The sequence below is a fragment of the Nycticebus coucang genome, chromosome 9 (assembly GCF_027406575.1).
Source record: "Nycticebus coucang isolate mNycCou1 chromosome 9, mNycCou1.pri, whole genome shotgun sequence".
NCBI classification, from domain to species: Eukaryota; Metazoa; Chordata; class Mammalia; order Primates; family Lorisidae; genus Nycticebus; species Nycticebus coucang.
Window position 1 is genome coordinate 90,190,665 of NC_069788.1, and position 19,305 is coordinate 90,209,969.

The following is a 19,305-nucleotide window of genomic DNA, read 5'->3' on the forward strand; positions in this document are numbered from 1 at the left end:
AATACTATGTCAACACAGTATGCAGAAGTGTCACACTCACTATGAGGAGAAAAATTCTTCTTTTGATTAAATCTGTACCACTGGTTATACAAAAAGCACTGCCTTTTGAATGGCTCTTCAGCTTTATATATTAAATATTGATACAGCTAGATAGGAGTAATAATTTCTAGTATTCTACAGCACTGAAGGGTGAACACAATTAACAATGTAGTGTATTATTTCCAAAAACCTAGAAGAGAGGATTTTGAAGGTCCATAACACAAAGAAATGATAAATGTTCAAGAAGATGGATATGCTAAGTACCTTGTTTTGATCAATACATATTGTATACATATACAGAAATATCGGGTGGCACCTGTGGCTCAAAGGAGTAGGGGCCCAGCTCCATATGCCGGAGGTAGCGGGTTCAAACCCAGCCCCAGCCAAGAACTAAAAAAAAAAACAAAAACCAGAAATATCACTCTGTACCCCATAAATATGTATAATTATTATGCGTTCACTAAAAATAAATGAATGAATGATCTAAAACGTGCCAGGAAATAAAAATTGAGTTCATTTTTGCTCTCCTCTTTACACCCACAGAGGAACAAACAGCCTCTGATTTCCTACGTACATATTAGAATTAGTTTAACCTTCTCTTTCTTTCTCCCTCACATCACCAAGCAAATTTTACAACAGTATAACAAGACAACTATGATCCTCAACTGTTCTGGAGTAGAATCAACTTACTAAGGTAAAAGCATACCTGTGACACTAATAAACCCTTGGTTTTTTTGTATTGTTTATTTTGGATTTTTCCCTACTATAGTTCAACATGAACAAGATTATATTTGATGTTAGCTCTGGTATGTTTTCATTGCTTTACATATACTGTACATAAGGGAAGATAACTATTGTGAAATTTTAGTTTCAGCTGTATACAGTGATGCATTTGTATGCCAACATGCAGGTGTCTATGTGGGTCACAATTTAAAGTGTATTTCTTACATGATGAGGTCATGGTAAAAAGAAAAAAAGCCATTGAAGATCATTGCTCTACAGTATTTTGCGAAGAGTAAAAGGAAAAATTACCAGAGTCTTTCCTAAATATATGAGCTATAGTAGGAATATTAAAAGGAATAGAAAGGGCGGCGCCTGTGGCTCAGTGAGTAGGGCGCCGGCCCCATATGCCGAGGGTGGCGGGTTCAAACCCAGCCCCGGCCAAACTGCAACAAAAAATAGCCGGGCGTTGTGGCGGGCACCTGTAGTCCCAGCTGCTTGGGAGGCTGAGGCAAGAGAATCACGTAAGCCCAAGAGTTAGAGGTTGCTGTGAGCCGTGTGATGCCACGGCACTCTACCCGAGGGCAGTACAGTGAGACTCTGTCTCTACAAAAAAAAAAAACATAAAAAGAATAGAAAATATAAGTTTAGGAATCACTACATAAACTTAGAAGGTTTCTGGAAACACTGTAAACCCCTCCCTGTTATTTTTTTAACTAGCCTTTCTCTTTTGTCATTAACAAGTAGCAGTAAAAATCCTCTAAAAATACTTTTTGAGAATAGATAGCTCTATGTTAGGACAGAGGAGAAAGTAACTAGCTAAGAAGACATACTGTCAACGGAGTAAGGTCAACTCAAGAGGGAAAAAAGAACAGTAACCAACAGCCGTAAAAAAAAAAAAAAAAAAAAAAAAGAGAGAGAGATAAAAGCAAGCCAAATCTCTGGTACCTACAGGAAGAAAGAGTAATAAATAGCTATCGCAGAAAGGGGAAGAGACCCAATTCCTAACCTAGAGAAGACAGGTGGGCTGCTATGTTCGGTCATTCAGTACCCAGCTGCTGGTTCTGGACTCCTCAGCACAATTTAGTAATGCTCTATACCTGGGATAGAATTTGTCAAACAACATAGATTGAGTACTTCGAGTGCTAAAGAAAAAAATGTATAAAATTACTCCCAGGTTTGCTTCCAGTATGGTTTAAAAAGATGTTACGGAGATGATAACAAGGCTTCAATAACAAGTGGAGACATATTTCAATACAAAGTGATGACTTCCATTTCGGGTACACCTAGTTTGAAAAGCCAGCAAGACAGTCTGGTGGAGGCATCCTGGTGGAGGCACCCAGCAAGCAGTCCTGGTCCAAAGTTCAGGAGAAAAGGCTATGGCCACAGATTTGGAAATCACATCATGGAGACAAAGACTGAAATCTAGAATGGATAATACGACCCAGGAAGAGGCCCAAATAATACGTAGTGGTACTGGTTTGTTCATTTGACTGGTTATTACTGTAAATGAGGCACTTTATCAGAAAAAAATGTAATACAAACAAATCAATTATGATACTTAAAAAGCTCGTCAGTTAATCAAAATCAATCTGTAAAATTTGTGTGAAATAACAATTCCTTTTCTTTAATAGTAAGGACAGGATAGAATAGAATATGATGGAATGCTGGAGCAAAAGAGCCCCTTAGAAATTCATTTCCTTCACATTGTGACAATGAAGAAGTATTTATAGAGATTAGCTAGCTATTGTCAGGGTCAAAGCATCATATTCACAAAGAAAGAATCTGATTTTAAAAAACCTATCAGTCCTATATGAACTTTCGTGGATTCTTAAATAATTTAAATTAATTAAATTATTAATTAAATTAATTTCATACATATAAGAGAAAAAGAAGAGACTCAATTTACTCCCTAATGTCTCTCATAGCAATTTTTTTAGACATTGTTATCATTCCTTTCAGTAAGATGTGAATTACCAGTCCTCTATTTATCCTAAAAGAAAAAAATGTTTTTTCTGAGCTCACTGAGGTATAATTGACAAATAAAATTTGGATATTTTCAAAATGTATCATGCGATGGGAGATTTTTTTTGCCCTTGTACATTAACAAATTATAGTTTTATATATTTTGGGGGTACAAAATGACCATGATGTTTTGATACGCACATACATTGTTAAATGATTGCCACAATCAAGCTAATTAACAAATACATCACCTCACATACTTACTTTTTGGTGGTGAGACTACTTACGACCTACTCTCAGCAAATTTCAAGTATATAAGTGTCTAAGGATATATCATTGTTAATTGTATCATATGCAATTCAATGAGTAATTAATTTAGGAAAGATGTCTACAGATACAGATATCTCTATACTTCTTTCTATATATATATAATATACACACACACATATTTTAGGTAAGATATATATATACACACACACAGCCCTAAATAGCAAGATTTGAATATGCTGTCCCCAATACTTGGTCCACATGCTATATATAAAAGAATTATGAAGAAACTAAACAGTATAATAGGGCTTTTCAAATCACAATAGGTAATGATCTTACCACGAAATATGATTTGTTAAAATAACAAGTCATTCTATTCTTACTATGTTTACCTGAACAAAAGGATTTAGAGCAGCACACATGTTAAAACAAGCAAATAACACATATATAACAACTTGGTATTTCTTTTTAAATACTAGTCAAAAGAATCAGAGCCTTTTAGTATACCTGAGCTCTATTTTTTTTTTAACTAAACATAGTACATATTTTTGAAGGAGTGGAGAAATGGATTACTAACCACCTGAGATATGTTGATAACTAGGGGGAGGGGTAACTTTTTTGCAGATTCGCAGTGTAAAAAAGAATCTTAACAACCTGAGGAGTACGTGTACACCTCCCTCACTTTAGTGACAGAATAAATGATGCTCCCAAGGTCACACAACTGGTTAGTGGCTGTGCCCCATGTCTCTTAGCAACGGGGACTAAAAGAAAAACACAAATTATATCATTCTCACTGTCCAATAAAAAGAAACACCAAATTCTTCTAGATACTGATTTCATACGTATATATATACATATATATGCTGTATAGGAACTAAGAAACAAGGTAAATCAATAAAAACTACACTGTTTTAGAACATTTAGAAATATTTTTCTTGGAGAAAAAGAGAGGAAGTCACAACCATTTATTCACTAGTACAACAAAAGAAGAAATGAGTGTTTTCCAAAGTAAGAACACTAGAATTTTGATCCCACCACCACCAGCAGCAGCTCTTTGCTAATCAAGCATTTGAAAACCACCTTGACTAAAAAAACATTAAAAACAACAACTGCAAAAACCTGAGGTAAGTGTGAATTTGGTGTGTTTAAGGAATAGTAAAGATGGCTGGAGTACACACTGTAAGAAGGGAGTAGTAGGAAATGAAATCAGACCTGTAATGAAGGAAGAAAGTAGTTTACAGAAGTCAAAGCATGTTCTCAGACCATAACAGAACCAACCAGAAATCAGTAACAAAACAATTATCTAGGAGGTCCCCAAATACTTGGAAATTAAACACATTTCTCAATGACCCATGAATCAAAGAAGTCTCAAGGGAAATAAAAAAAATTCAGCTAAATGAAAAGCAAGATACAACATACCAAAATTTGTGGCATACATCTAAAGCAGTGCCTAGAGCGAATTTACAGCATTTGATGAATATATTAGACTAGAAGAAAGAGCTAAAATCAATTCAGGCAGTTCCCAAGTTATGAATGAGATAGATTTTATAGGTTTGTTCTTATTTCTATGTAAGCTGGAAAAGGTACATTTATCTATTACCTACAATAGCCTCCATTCATAATTGTAAGTTGTACAACAGTCATATGGTTGTAACTTAGGGACTTACTGTACTAGCCTCCATTCATAAGTATAAATTGTACATAAATCACATGTTTGTGATTTGGGGACTAGCTGGATAAAGTAAGTAATTGAAAAACACAAAGTATCAAAAGTCACTTAAGAAGAAATAACCTAAGTAACCCTACAACTTTTAAAGAAATTGAATTTTTTTTTGTTAGAAACCTTTCAACAAAAAAAAGATTTTTCTTTCAGGCCTAGAGGTTTAATTGGTAAATTCTACCTAACATTTAAGGAAGGAATACTATCAGTTCTATATAACCTGTTCTAGAATATAGAAAACTACCTCTCAAATCATTTTATGAGCATTACCCTAAAATCAGAACTGGGGAAGGACATTACAAGAAAAGAAAACTGCAGACCAAAATCTCTAATTAACAAAGATGACAAAATCCTCAGCAAAATATCAGCAAATAGATTCCAGAAACAAACAAACAAAAAAAATAATGATCAAGATTCATTCTAAGAATGAGAGATTGGTTCATCATTCAAAAATCGATCTGTGTAATTCATCATAGTAAAAGACTAAATAAGAAAATCCATATAGCATATCAATAGATTCAGATAGAAACATTCAACAACAAGAAAAACAGCTAGATTCAAAACCCATTTATGACAAAAATTATCAGCAAAGTAGGAAATAGAGAAACGTAATGGTACCTACAAAAAAATCTATCGCCACATCATAATGGTGTTAATGGTGATAGACTGAATGCTTTTACCATAAAATCAAGAAAGGATGGGGAGTCCTCTCTCATCACTTCTATAGTGGAAAAACTGGCAGATACTACCAGTGATCAAGATTAGCATCACTGGTGACAAATCGTGTTTTTAGCAGGCACCCTCTCATATGATGGGATGAGAAAGGCACTTTACCTCTACGTTACTTTTCCCAAAAGCCCATAACCCCAATTTAGTAATGAGAAAAATATTAGACAAACCCAAGTTCAGGGACATTATACAAAATACCTAACCAATACTCTTTAAAACTTGGTGGGATTACACCTGCGGTGCATCTTACAGGGGTATATGCAAAACTTGGTAAATGTGGAATGTAAATATCTTGGCACAGTAACTGAGAAAATGCTAGGAAGGCTATGTTAACCATTGTGATGAAAATGTGTCAAATGGTCTATGAGGCTAGTGTATGATGCCCCATGATCATATCAATGTACACAGCTATGATTTAATAAAAAATAAAATAAATAAAAAATAAATTAAATAAAAAAATAAAACTATTAAGATTAAGAAAGTGTCACAGCCAAGAGAAGACTAAGGAGACATGACAACTAAATGTTATGTGGTACCCTGGATTAGATCCTGAAACAGAAATATAAGGACATTAGAGAAAAAAGTGGTAAAATCCAAATAAAGGCTGCAGTTTAGTTTATAGTGATATATCGATGTTAATTTCTTAGTTTGGACAAATGCATCATGGTTATGTAAGATGTTAGTTTTCGGAGTGAAAGGTACATAGAAACTTTCTGTACTATCTTTGTAATTCTTCTAAAAATCTAAAATTATTCCAAAATAAAAAATATATTTTAAAAAAGTAAAAGAACAGAAAAAGATATACTGTGTAAACACTAGCCAAAAGAAAGCTTGATTGAGTGGCGTATACTGCATCAGATACAGTAGTTTGCAAAACAAAGAATATTTCAAGGGATAAAGATAAACATTATATGTGTATGTGTATAATGATAAAGGAGTCAACTCACCAAGAAAACATAACAATCCTATGTATACACACTTAAGTACAGAGTTTCAAAATACATAAACGGTATTTTATGTACTAGTAAACTTTAAAACCATCTTGACGAAATGTTTATTTTTTTAATGTATATGTTTTAAAAACTTTCAAATGATAGATTTGAAAGAAGGAATAGACAAATTCACCATTATGTTTAAATACTTCCAATGTTCTCTCTATATATAATCAATAAAAGAAATTATAAACACAATATAATACCACTACACACCACTAGAATGGCTTAAAATTTAAATGATTGATCATAACAACTGTTATGGAGTATATGGAGCAACTCAAAACTCTCATAATTGCTAGTAGAAATGTAAAATGGTACAATCACTTTAGAAACAGTTTAGGGCCCGGCGCAGTGGTTCATGGCTGGAATCTTAGCACTGGGAGGCCAAGGCAGGTGGATCGCTTGAGCTTAAGAATTAGAGACCAACGTGAGAAAAAGTGAGACCCCATCTCTACTAAAAATAGAAAAACTGAGACAAGAGGATCACCTGAGCGGAGTTGGAGGTTGCTGTGAGCTATGATGCCACCGCACTCTACCCAGGGTGACAGCTTCAGACTCTGTCTCAAAAAAAAATAGAAACAGTTTAGCAGTTTTTTTCTTAAAGAAATAAACATACACCTACTATGTGACCCAGCCTTTCCACTCCTAAATGTTTACCAGAGAGGAAGGAAAGCACATGTTCACATAAAGATGCATAAATGAATGTTTATAGACACTAAGTTTATAATAGCCAAAAACTGGAATTTACCCAAACATCCATCATCTGATGAACATGATGTGTTACAACTACAAAATGAAATATTATATATAATAAATAAATGAGTACATTATTGAACACCATGAATTAATGTCAAATCATTACGTTGAATGAAAGAAGCCAAAGAGTAGATACTATATAATCCATTTCTATAAAATTCTAGAAATTCCAAACTAATATAACAGAAAACACATCAATGGTTGCCTAAAACAGACTCATGGGAGGGAGAGAAGGATGACAAAAGAACACAAAGTAACTTTTGGGAGCCATGAATATGTTCATTATCTTAATCATAATGATGGTTTTACAGGTGTATACATAAGTCAAAATTCACCAAATTGCCTAGCTTGCATGTGTGCAGTTTGTTGGATGTCAATTATACCTCAATAGAGCTGAAAAACTAAAACTACATATACTTACCATATGACCCAGCATTCTAAGCCATTTATCCAAGAGATAGGAAAACATGGGAGTCTTAGCACAGTTCTTTTTTTTTTATTGTTGGGGATTCATTGAGGGTACAAGACACCAGGTTACACTGATTGCATTTGTTAGGTAAAGGCCCTCTTACAATTGTGTCTTGCCCCCAAAAGGTGTATCACACACCAAGACCCCACCACCTCCCACCTTCCCTCTCTCCTCTTCTTTCCCCCAACCTTCCCTCCTCCTTTCTCTCTCTGCTCTCCACTTCCCCCACCCACACCCTGTCATTAATTGTCCTCCTATCAAAATTGAGTACATAGGATTCATGCTTCTCCATTCTTGGGATGTTTTACTGAGAATAATGTATTCCACTTCCATTCATGTTAAGGAAGTCTTAACAGGTTGTAAAGGTTAAAGTCTTAAAGGTTGTAAAGTCTCCATTTTTTTAACAGCTGAATAGTATTCCATGGTATACATATACCACAGCTTGTTAATCCATTCCTGGGTTGGTGGGCATCTAGGCTGTTTCCACATTTTGGCGATTGTAAATTGAGCTGCAATAAACAGTCTAGTGCAAGTGTCTTCATGATAAAAGGATTTTTTTTCCTTCTGGGTAGATGCCCAATAATGGGATTCCAGGGTCAAATGGAAGATCTAGCTTGATTTCTTTAAGGGTTCTCCATACTTCTTTCTGGGCTGGAAATTGTTCTGTTTAAGTGGATTAAAGATAGATGACCATTGTCTTCTTGCTTAGAAAGTTTCATTAGAGAAGTCTGCAGTCACCCGGATGGATTTGCCCCTGTATCTAACTGGCACTTAGTCCTAGCAGCTTGAAGAATCTTATCTTTTGTCTTGACTTTGGATAGGTTCATCACAACGTGTCTTGGAGAAGCTCAGTTGGAGTTGAGATGACCTGGGCTCCGATATCCCTCTGAAAGGAGTGTGTCAGAATCTTCAGTGATAGTTGGGAAATTTTCATTTATAATATTCTCTAGTATGGCTTCCATTCCCCTGAGGTATCATTCTTCTTCCCCTTCTGGGACACATATAACTCGTATGTTGGAATGCTTCATAAAGTTCCATAATTCTGTCAGTGAATGTTCTGCTTTCTCTCTCTTCTTTTCTGCCTCTTTAACTATCCGAGTTATCTCAAGAGCTTTGTCCTTGAGATTCTTTCTTCTGCATGGTCTAATCTGTTGTTGATAATTTCCATTGCATCTTTACGTTCCCTAATTGATTGTTTCAGTTCCTTCAACTCTGCTATATTCTTTCTATATTCTTCATATCGTTCATTGCCTATTTGATTCTGTTTTTGGATTTCCTTTTGGTTATTTTCCACTTTATCAGCAGTTTCCTTCATTGTTTCCTTCATTTCCTTCATTGTTTTGATCATCTGTATTCTAAAGTCCCTTTCTGTCATTTCTAACATTTCTTTATAGGTGGAATCCTCTGCAGTAGCTAACTCACGGTCCCTTGTGGGTGGTTGCTCTGGACTGGTTTTTCATGTTGCCAAGATTTTTCTGCTGATTCTTCCTCATGAGTATTTTCTTTTATCTGTTTCCTTGCCCTAATTTTCCTTTCACTTCCTCTTGTTCTTTAAGTTACCGTGCCTCCAGACTAGGGTTTTGATGAGTCCTTTTGGTACAGGCCCAGAAGGATGAGAAGATTGAAGAGAAAGAAGGGAAAAAAAATATTTTAAAAAAAAGGAAGAAGAAAAGAAAAAAGAGAAAGGACAGGGGATGAGTAAAGGGGCATTTTGACAAAAAAACAAGAGAGAGACAGATAGGAGGAGACAGGAGCAATATAGGTATATAGGGTACTTTGACCCAACCTTAAAAACCCCCAACCTCTGGGGATACCGGGTTGGGTGGTTGCCTTGAAGTCAGCAGCTCTTTGCCAAGTTGTTCAGACACACTTCCCCACCTCCGCCAAGTAGAAATAAAACACAAAAATGGTATAAATCAAACCAAAACAAGCAAACAAAAAACGTTACAGGATAAAATTGGGGGGGAAAAAAACAAATAATAGGGGTAGAACTACTAGCAAAAATGAAGTTCTGATTTTTAAAGACGGCAACAATGGAAAATTATATTTAAACTAGAAAAATGAAGAAAGAGAAGAAAGAAAGAAAATAAAAATCTAGATGGAAAATGTTAGAATTAAAAAAAAAAAAAGCAGTTAATCTTGCCAAATATTATCTAGGCAACGAGTGATCTTCTGGGGTATGAGATGTTAATCACAATAATGATACGGCTATATGGGATGGAGACTGGAGGCCTCTGCTGATTTCTCAAACCCCGCAGGGTGGAGAACCTAAATCTCTCCTCAGCCCACTTAAAAGGCACTTTAAACTGTTAACCTTGGCTAAGCAGAAGCTTTCCCAGGAAAGTACTTGTTGCTGGGACACTCCTGAAGTGACTGCCCACTTACCCAGTGTGCCAAAACCATTCTCACTCTATGCCCCTGAGGGCCAAGGCTATAAGGCATCTCAGTCCCAGCCTTTAGGCTGTTCAGTCACTAGATTATTCGCCCAAGATCTCCTGCCTGATCCTCGCTCTTTGAGTAAGTCGCTCAAGAGCCTAACGGGGAAATTCTCCCACAATGGCTCTGTACGGGCCCACAGCTGAACACTATTAGCTCCCTCCGGCTCAGCAGTGCAGTCCAGGGCCCTAGACAAGGCTTAAAGTCCTCCACGCTCTTGCCAAAGTTCTCCCAAGGTAGTTCAACTGAGTGCCAAGTCCAAAAAAATAAGGTAAGGCCTTTCCAGTTTGCAATCTCACTGCTGCTGTACTTACAGCTGCTGGCAGGATTAGACTGAACGAACACACGCAACCACTTGCTAGTTCTCCACTGCTTTTGTCCTTATCATGGGGTCTAGAAGTCTCTTGCTGACTCCCTGTGCCCCCAAAGGGATATTTCTGGGCAGATCCCACCAGCCAGAGATGCGTGGAGTCTTCTCTCCCTAGTCTCACTGTGCCCAGGTGCAAGGAAGCTGTTACTCAGCCGCCATCTTGCTCCTCCTGCCCCTCAATAGGAAAATTACTTATAGTGACAAAAAGGTCAATGGCTGCTTAGAGTGAGGATGGTTAGTTAACTGCAAAAGGACACCAGTGACTTTTTGAGAGTGACAAAAATGTTCTACATTTCATGCCATTTATGTGCTATATAGGTATACTCATTTGTCAAAACTCATCAAACTATGTATTTATATCTAAATTATACCGCAAAAAAGTTATTTTCCAAAAATTAGGGGAGGGGATTGATGATCCAATCTAGAAAACTAATCTGAAGAAATAACTTTATAACTAAATGAAGTTTCTAGATGGGAATTTTCCAAGTTAAAATATTAATGAACAGATGATTTAAAGAGAGTAACAATTATTCTTTACTGAATACAACTCTGTACCAAGCATTATGCCTCTACATACTTTCTTCTAATCCTGTCAATAATCCTACAATGGAGGTATTATCATCTCCATTTCAGATTAGGAGACTTGGGCTCAGAGAAGATAAGCAACTTACTCAAAGTCTCTCAGTAAGTAAATAAGCAAGGCTCAGCCTCTAAGTATAAATCTGGTCTATCTCACCACAGAATATTTCCAACACAACATACTGACTCTTGATGCCTAATGTAATTGCTAATGGAGGATGACTTCTATTATACTGAAATTTAAGAAAAATGCATTTGTTTCTTTAAGCAACTACTTTCTTGAATACAAGTATCTGCCAGTACAATGTCATTCATTCCCCAGGAGATGCTCAGCACATAAGTACTCAACAAATATTTTGTGTGTTTTAACCTGAATTCATAAGATTTATTGTAAAGCAACTACTAGTTGCATTAAAAATATTTTCCATTATTAACATCTCTGATTAGAGGGAAAATTACATTATAAGGCACATCCATACACAAGGGAACAAGAGATTCTGCAATTATGTCTAACCTGATCACCACATACCAGTGTTATATCTGACTGTGAAGAACTAAACCTGAACACTTTCTCTATGCTTCCCACATTTGAAGGCCAACATGGCCAATGAAAGAAACTAAAATAATCAAAATATCCGAGTTAAAAGATGTACAGATTTAAAAGAGCATTGGACTTTATTCCATGGTTTAATTCTCGGCATGTAACCTTAACTTTAAGAAAGCTATGAATTTTGCCACTTGGTACAGTCAGCACTTTAATTCTTAATGCAAATACTAAGAAACCACTGCACAATTCAACTTAACAAGACTGGAAGCCAAGTAACAGAATTCGGACTTTTTACTTGGAACTAATTAGTTATGATTTAGGACAAAACTCAATCTTCCTAAGTCCCACTTAGCTATCATACTGTTGATATGAGTGTTGATATGAGTTAACTGTTCATGAAAACAAATATATACACACACGTACATATATTTATAATATACACGTATACATGTGTATATAATATGGTTACACCGTAGTTACATAAAGTAATCTACTTAAATCTATATAATCATTCATTTTAATATTACTTTGTTGATATATTTTATCTTTAATATATTTCATTATTTTACATAATGAAATGAAAATCATCATAGAAATGTGTAAGTACTTTTTGGGGGGGGGACAGTGTATCACTTTGTTGCCCTCGGTAGAGTGCCATAGTGTCATAGCTACCTCCAGCTCTTGGGCTTAGGCAATTCTCTTGCCTCAGCCTCCGAAGTAGCTGGGACTAGAGGCACCCACTGCAATACCCAGCTATTTTTTTGTTGCAGTTTGGCCAGGGCCGGGTTTGAACCCGCCACCCTCAGTATATGGGACTGGCACCTTACTAACTGAGCCACAGGCGCCACCTAATGTATAAGCATTTTAAATAATCAAACAGGATGAAAACTTTGCTTAACTCTCATAATCACATCATGTTATGAAGTTCCAGGTTTTCAATGACATTATATGGGTCACTTTTACAAAGATGAAAATAGTTTACTTTTTATTTTTAAGCTTTTCCTTCAGATCCCATGACAGCATCTTCTGCTTTTTACTGATGTCACAGAGAGAGACTTCTGAAGCTTCAGTAAGTAGGAAAAAAGAAACAGATGCCTCCCATGGTTGTTCTCACAACAAAAGACAAGGAACTGGAGACAGGAAATACTCTGCAAACCCCTTCTATTCCAAGACCTAGTACTTTTCCAAAACAGAGACTTCAGGGTTTGCCAAGGACTTAAGTAAATTGACCTTAACAATAATGGAAGATATACAGCTGGAATCCATTACATATGCCTCTTAATATGTTAAACAGTGATCCCTCTGTCCTAAAAATTGAAAATGAAGATGCCTGAAATTTCTATGTAGAAAGGAAAGTCATTTGTACAGCACCTTTGCAGAAGATGACAATTTGGGCAATTTTTTCAATTTGGGATGTCTTGGAATTATTAAAAGTACAAAGGACTGGTGGTGGTACTCTAAAAAGCAGGTAAAGAATCCCAATATCCACTTTCTTTTTCTTTTTTAAAGAACAAATAATACACAAAATACCTCATCTCCTAAAAGACAACCTTGCAGCCAAGAGTCTTCTAACTAACAGTCTAGCCCTATAAACATTAGTTGTAAAAACCTTTAACTCCCTTCTTGTATGGAAAGGAAAAAAGTTACATGATGTAAGTAAATCACACACAGAAATACAGAAATATCTCACAGCTATTAACTAGGTAGCTCATTACTGATAAGCTAGAAATTATGTGCTAGAAAGCGTGTCTCTTTTGTTTCATAAAAAATATAGGCTGAGACCATTCGTATATTACTGGCAAAAGTACAAGTTATTAAAAGCACTTTGCAAGACTGTTTAGCAGTAGCTTTTAAGCTGGACATGAACATATGCTATGACCAATTATTCTACTTCTATGAAGGTACCTACAAGAAGTGCATACAGGTATTCGCCAAGAACCTTGCACATGAACATTTATAACAGTAGTATTCTTAAGCCAAAAACTGGAAACAAGACAAATGTCCATCAGCAGCAGAGTGAATAAATCGTGATATACATGTATTCATATAATGGAATATTATACAGCAGCGAAAGTGAACAATTATAGCTCCATGCAACAATATGGATAAACCTCTTTAAAATGTTAAGAAATGCTAGGCCAAAAAATGCATACTGTGGTTCCTACTACATAAAGATAAAAAGTTCAAAATCAGTCAAACCAATGCATGGTGTTAGAAGTCAGGAGAGAAGTTATCCTTTGCAGGGAGGCCCATTACTAAAAGATAGAAGGCATCAAAAATAGAAATCAATAATGAACATTTTAAAAATGTGAGGCAATAGGTCCTAAAAATAAGGGTCTGGTAGAAAGGAGTTTTTCCACACAATTTTTCACTTTTGGATGGCAAATAGGCTAGGTATTTTGCTGCATAGCAAAGCAAATCACTGGAGTTCTCCCCACTGCCTGGCTGCAGCCCCATTCTAGTCCTGACCACAAGAAGAGAGATGTGGCTCACTCGGTAAGGCGCCGGCCCCATATACCGAGGGTGGTGGGTTCAAACCCGGCCCCGGCCAAACTGCAACCAAAAAATAGCCGGGCGTTGTGGCGGGTGCCTGTAGTCCCAGCTACTCGGGAGGCTGAGGCAAGAGAATTGCTTAAGCCCAGGAGTTGGAGGTTGCTGTGAGCTGTGTGAGGCCCAGCACTCTACCGAGGGCCATAAAGTGAGACTCTGTCTCTACAAAAAAAAAAGAAGAGAGATGCCAGACTTCTCAAACAAGCCCCAGTTCACAGCACTTATGTTGATTTCTACTGATTTGGCTGCAGAAGTCTTACTCTGTTGTATCAGTAGGGGGAGCACTTACTCTTAAGAAAAACAAAATGGAAAGAGAGAAAAAAGGAAAAAGTTTTTTAAAGAATGCACTTTTTGGCCAAGTGCAGTGAGTGGTGCATGCCTATAGTCCCAGATAGTCAGAAAGCAGAGAGAGGAGGATTGCTTGGGCCCAGAAGTTTGAAGCTATAGTGCATCTTAAAACTGCACCTGTAAATAGCCAAGCTGAAGTGAACAGCTTGGGCAAGATAGTGAGCCCTCTCTCCAAAAAAACAAAGAAAAAAAAAAGATGAATTTTATCAGACAGTGCCTGGAAGGCAAAGTGCAAAACATTTTTAAAATCATAGCACAAAGTGAAAATATTTTAAAAGTCACAAGTGATTTTTTAGTAAACAAGATCTTTCTTCTGCTCTGCTTTGTAGGAAAAAAAATGTAAGCAACGTAAAAGTTAGGTTAGGTAAATTAATCAGTCAACACATTTAATGCATAATCTAGATAGCAAATATTACTTAAGGTCATTTGGTAAAAAAATATAAAACAACAAACTAGCCTTTCTATCATTTATATAATGCTTAATTATAATTTGTAAAGATTCTGGTTTCTGATAAATATTATTAGCAAAGGAAGTTAATGAGCATGTATCATAAACTACAGTTGTTATACTTGGCATCACTTTATTAAGTTGTTGGAAGGCAAAATTAATACTATTATCCTCTTTCTAAGTTTGAAATGTAACTTGAGTACCTAAGCAGCAAGGAAGTAGATAAAGGGGAAAGGAGACAGAGGAAATTAACATTAATGGGGTAGCTATTATGTGCCAAGCTTCACACATAATACAACCACTTTGAGAAACAAGAATTATCATTTCCATTTTACAGATGAACAAACAAGGGCTTGAAAACTTAACTTGTCCATGGGACACATAGATAATAAATTGTAGAACTGGAGATAGCCCAAGTCTATCTGATCCTATTGCCCATTTATGCAAAAATATTAAAAGTTGCTTAATTTATATAGCACTCTTGTCATCTTAAATATGCTTCATTCCATTAAAAGGTATGTATTTATACTACATATCACAGTAAAAAACAAGAAAGAACAACAAAAAAGTACACACAAGTTAAAAGAATCAAGCAGTAATGAACTGTCAGATGAGGGATGGAGAGAAGCCTGGGAATTCAGAAAAGCCTGGGCCCCATGTGGATTCAGAAGCCACTGAGTAATCCTGGAATTCAGAAAAGCCTGGGCCCCATGTGGATTCAGAAGCCACTAAGTAATCCTGGAATTCAGAGAAGCCTGGGCCCCATGTGGATTCAGCAGTTAAGGAAGGCCTCATGAAAGATGCAAGATTATAGCTGGATCCTGGGGATGGTAAAGGTTGGATAGATGTATAATAAAAGATTATTCCAAAATTAGCTGGATGTGGTGGTGCACGCCTGTAGTCCCAGCTATTTGGGAGGCTGAGGAGGGAAGACTGCTTGAGTCCTGGAGTTCAAGGCTGTAGCAAGCTATGATCACACCACTGTACTCCAGCCTGGGTAACAGCACAAGACCCTGTCCAGGAGGGAAGGAAAGAAGGAAAGTATGGAGGGGAAAGGGAGGGAAGAAGGAAATTATTCCAGCTAAGATAAGGTTAAAGCAGAGTTAAAGATGAACACAATGTATCTGGGTAACAGTGAAGAGGCCAGTATAACTGCTTCAAAAAGTAAAGGATTAAGTGGGAACACCCAAATGTCCATCAACTGATGAATTTTGTTATAAATCAAAATGTTTTCTATCCATACAGAGAATACTATTCTGCAATAAAAAGGAATAAAGTACTGATACATGCTACGACATGGATAAACCTTGAAAAAAAAAAAACATTATCCTAAGTGAAGAAAGTCAGTCATAAATGGCTAGATATTGTATAATTCCATTTATAGGCAAGTCCAGAATAGGTAAATCCGTAAGAGTCAGAAAGCAAATTAGTGGCTTCCAAAGGCTGGGAGAGTCAGGAAGTGAGGAGTAATTGCTGATAGTACAGGGTTTCTTGGTAAAGGGGGGAGAAAATGTTCAAACACTGTGGTGATGGTTGCATAATTCTATGAATATACTAAACCCCCTGAACTGTGTGCACTGTAAATGGGTGAACTGCATAGAATATGAATTCTATCTCAATAAGGCTGTCTTTTAAAAGTGAGGGACTTTTGCACAACTAAAATGGATTCACTTTTGAATTACAAGCTTAAGGGTCTAGACTTTATCTGATAGACAATTAGAGATGTATGAGCAAAGGTTTACTTAAGGAAAGCACAGTATACATACTTACGACTCTTCTATAATAAAACTTTTCACATGTTTTAAGTACATTCCTAAAATATATGCCAAAATCACAAAGAAGAGTGAGAACAGGAAAAAGATGCTGTGATATGATTTTGACTGAGACACAAGCTGTGACTATTAGGAAAGTTGTTTTGCTCCAATGCTAAATGCCACAGATGGGCATATCAGCACCATATTTATGCAAAACCACAAATTCATCTGTGTCAAATCTTTGAATGCAGTAACATTCTAAACTTACTTGTGAAAATAACTGACTCGTCATACTTTAAGGTAAGAAATTGAGTATAATTTGCTTTTCACTGGATGACTGTATATAAGGCTTTATTTAGGCACTGGATTCAATTTAATGCTATCAGAACCGCCACTAAAATAAAGCATTTCCTACCGATACTCACACATTTGACTATGAATTCTAATTTAACATAATATTCCAAAAACAGTTTTAATATACAAAATAAGAGAACCAAGGAAACAAACCTGACACAGAAAAGTAGAGCAAAATACGTATAAATATTAAATATCCAATACAGGAAAAGATAAAGCACTCAAAATCAACCTGAAAATCCTCCATGAAGCAGGAGGAGTAATCAGTATTAGGTGCTGTAGCACTACAAAGTACAAATAGAAAAAAAGGAATAAACTACATTTAAAATAGAAGGCTTGATACATGAGCATAGATGAAGAGGCTTTAACAGAGGCAAAATTTGGAACTTGCCTATGAAATAATCCCACTCCCATCTATGAATCCCAGGGAAAAAAGCATCTTTCAGGCAGTCTTGGTATCATCCCTCCATTAACTGGCCTAAGGTGAAACCTCACTTCCCCCCAGGAGGTGGTGAGATGGTAGGAATACAAATGAAGAACTCACTGGAGAACCCCATACACAACCAAACTAGTGTTCCCCTTCTGAGTCACCCTGAAAACTTCCTTCAAGGTAGGTAAGCCACAAGAAACTAAAGGAGATATCAGATCTCTTTGTAAACTCTCTTGTAAGAATGAGATGGCCCATCTGTCTCTATTAAGTCTTTGTAAATTACAGAACTAAGTAAAAAGTTCTGTGTCTGAGAAATGAGACAACCTGATTTGCTAACAAAAAATAAAAGCAAAATAGAAAACAAATAAGCTTTCCTTAAAAAGAAGCCTGATCACTTGATATCTAGAATAAGGTGTCTGCTATCACAAGTAAGTAGAGCAAGATTCTCCATTTCCTAAATCTAAGCCAGTGTTTGTACTAAAGAATTCAATGGAAATAAATGAGAACTTATTTCAAATGGTCAGCTGCTGTATGTTGAAAGAAATTTATCCCAGCTTTCATCAACTGGAAAAGGCAATTGTTGACACATTAATTATTAAGGAATAAAGTGAGTTAAAAGTGGGATAATTCTCTAAAACCAAAAGAACACAGTGTTCGTTCATATACAAATAAAAGTTTTCTTTTAAATGAATAGGTAGAAATGATGAGAGCATACCACAAATGGCCATGCTGCGGGGGAAAACAACATCGACATAAAGTCTAAGATGTAGAAAAAAATACTAAATGATAGAATTATTATAAGGGAATGGTCTATGGTAAGCTTGCTGATATTCTGACTAAAAATCACAAAATCAAGATGCCACTGGTAGGCTAAGGAATAATTAAGAAAATGGAAGTCCTAGACAGGAATTTTTTTTCATAAGATCATGTGAATAACATGGGACTGGAAACATGATCTATAAACAAGAAAGGAGAACAAGAAACTTGCCAGTACATGAAACTGACACTGAGCTAAGGAAACAAGGATTACAAATATCCCAGGAAGTAAATAAAACCAGTTTTCAAAATCTGATTCTGAAAAACAAAAATAGAAATGAAGACTAATTTGTCAAAAGGGGAGGAAATGTGTAAGTTAAGAAAAAAAATTAAACTAAATATACACAAATGCCTTAGGAAATTTTCTGTTTCAAAAGTATGTTCATGGATATATTCATTAATATTCACCTTTTTTCTTTTAAAATGCTAAATCTACAAAATAACTTTTTGAAATAGTTCAGAACAATCTTGTAAATATTTGCAACAACCATTTGCCTTTAAGCAATTCTGTAAAGCCAGTGAGATGATTTGAAACTTAAATGAGAGCAGGTTCAGTTAAATCTTAAAAATCTCTCAGGCAAAATTATAAACCTCACATAACAAAAGTAATATAAACAGAATATCCTGAACAGAAAACTGAACTATCTTATTTGTGGATTTGTTCTATGTAGTAAACACCATGTAAGTTCATCCTCTACAATTAACTTAAAATTAATCACAGGATACTGTGACCACACACACATACTCTTTACCTTTAATACCACAAGGTGCTTTCGCCAGCATTTTCTGCCCCAAGAAATATTAAACTCACTAAATCATATGTGAGAAAAAACAAAAGCCAGAATAGAAAAAAAGGATGAGATTCAACTCAACGTATTAGTTATTCTGCTCTGCCTTCTCCAAACAATATTCCTCAAGTTAGGTATCTTATTTGATTTCAGTTCTTAAATGAGTAAGTTCATAACCAAATCTAATTTATAACAGAATTAAGTGCTATGCATAAGAAAGCAGTT

At 35.9% G+C, this 19,305-nt stretch overlaps 1 protein-coding gene across 6 annotated transcripts in view; it reads right to left on the reverse strand.

Moving 5' to 3' along the window:
• The window catches only part of PPP4R4 (protein phosphatase 4 regulatory subunit 4), a 134,085-nt gene that overhangs the window by 112,835 nt on the left and 1,945 nt on the right, over window positions 1-19,305 (reverse strand). The window lies entirely within an intron of this gene.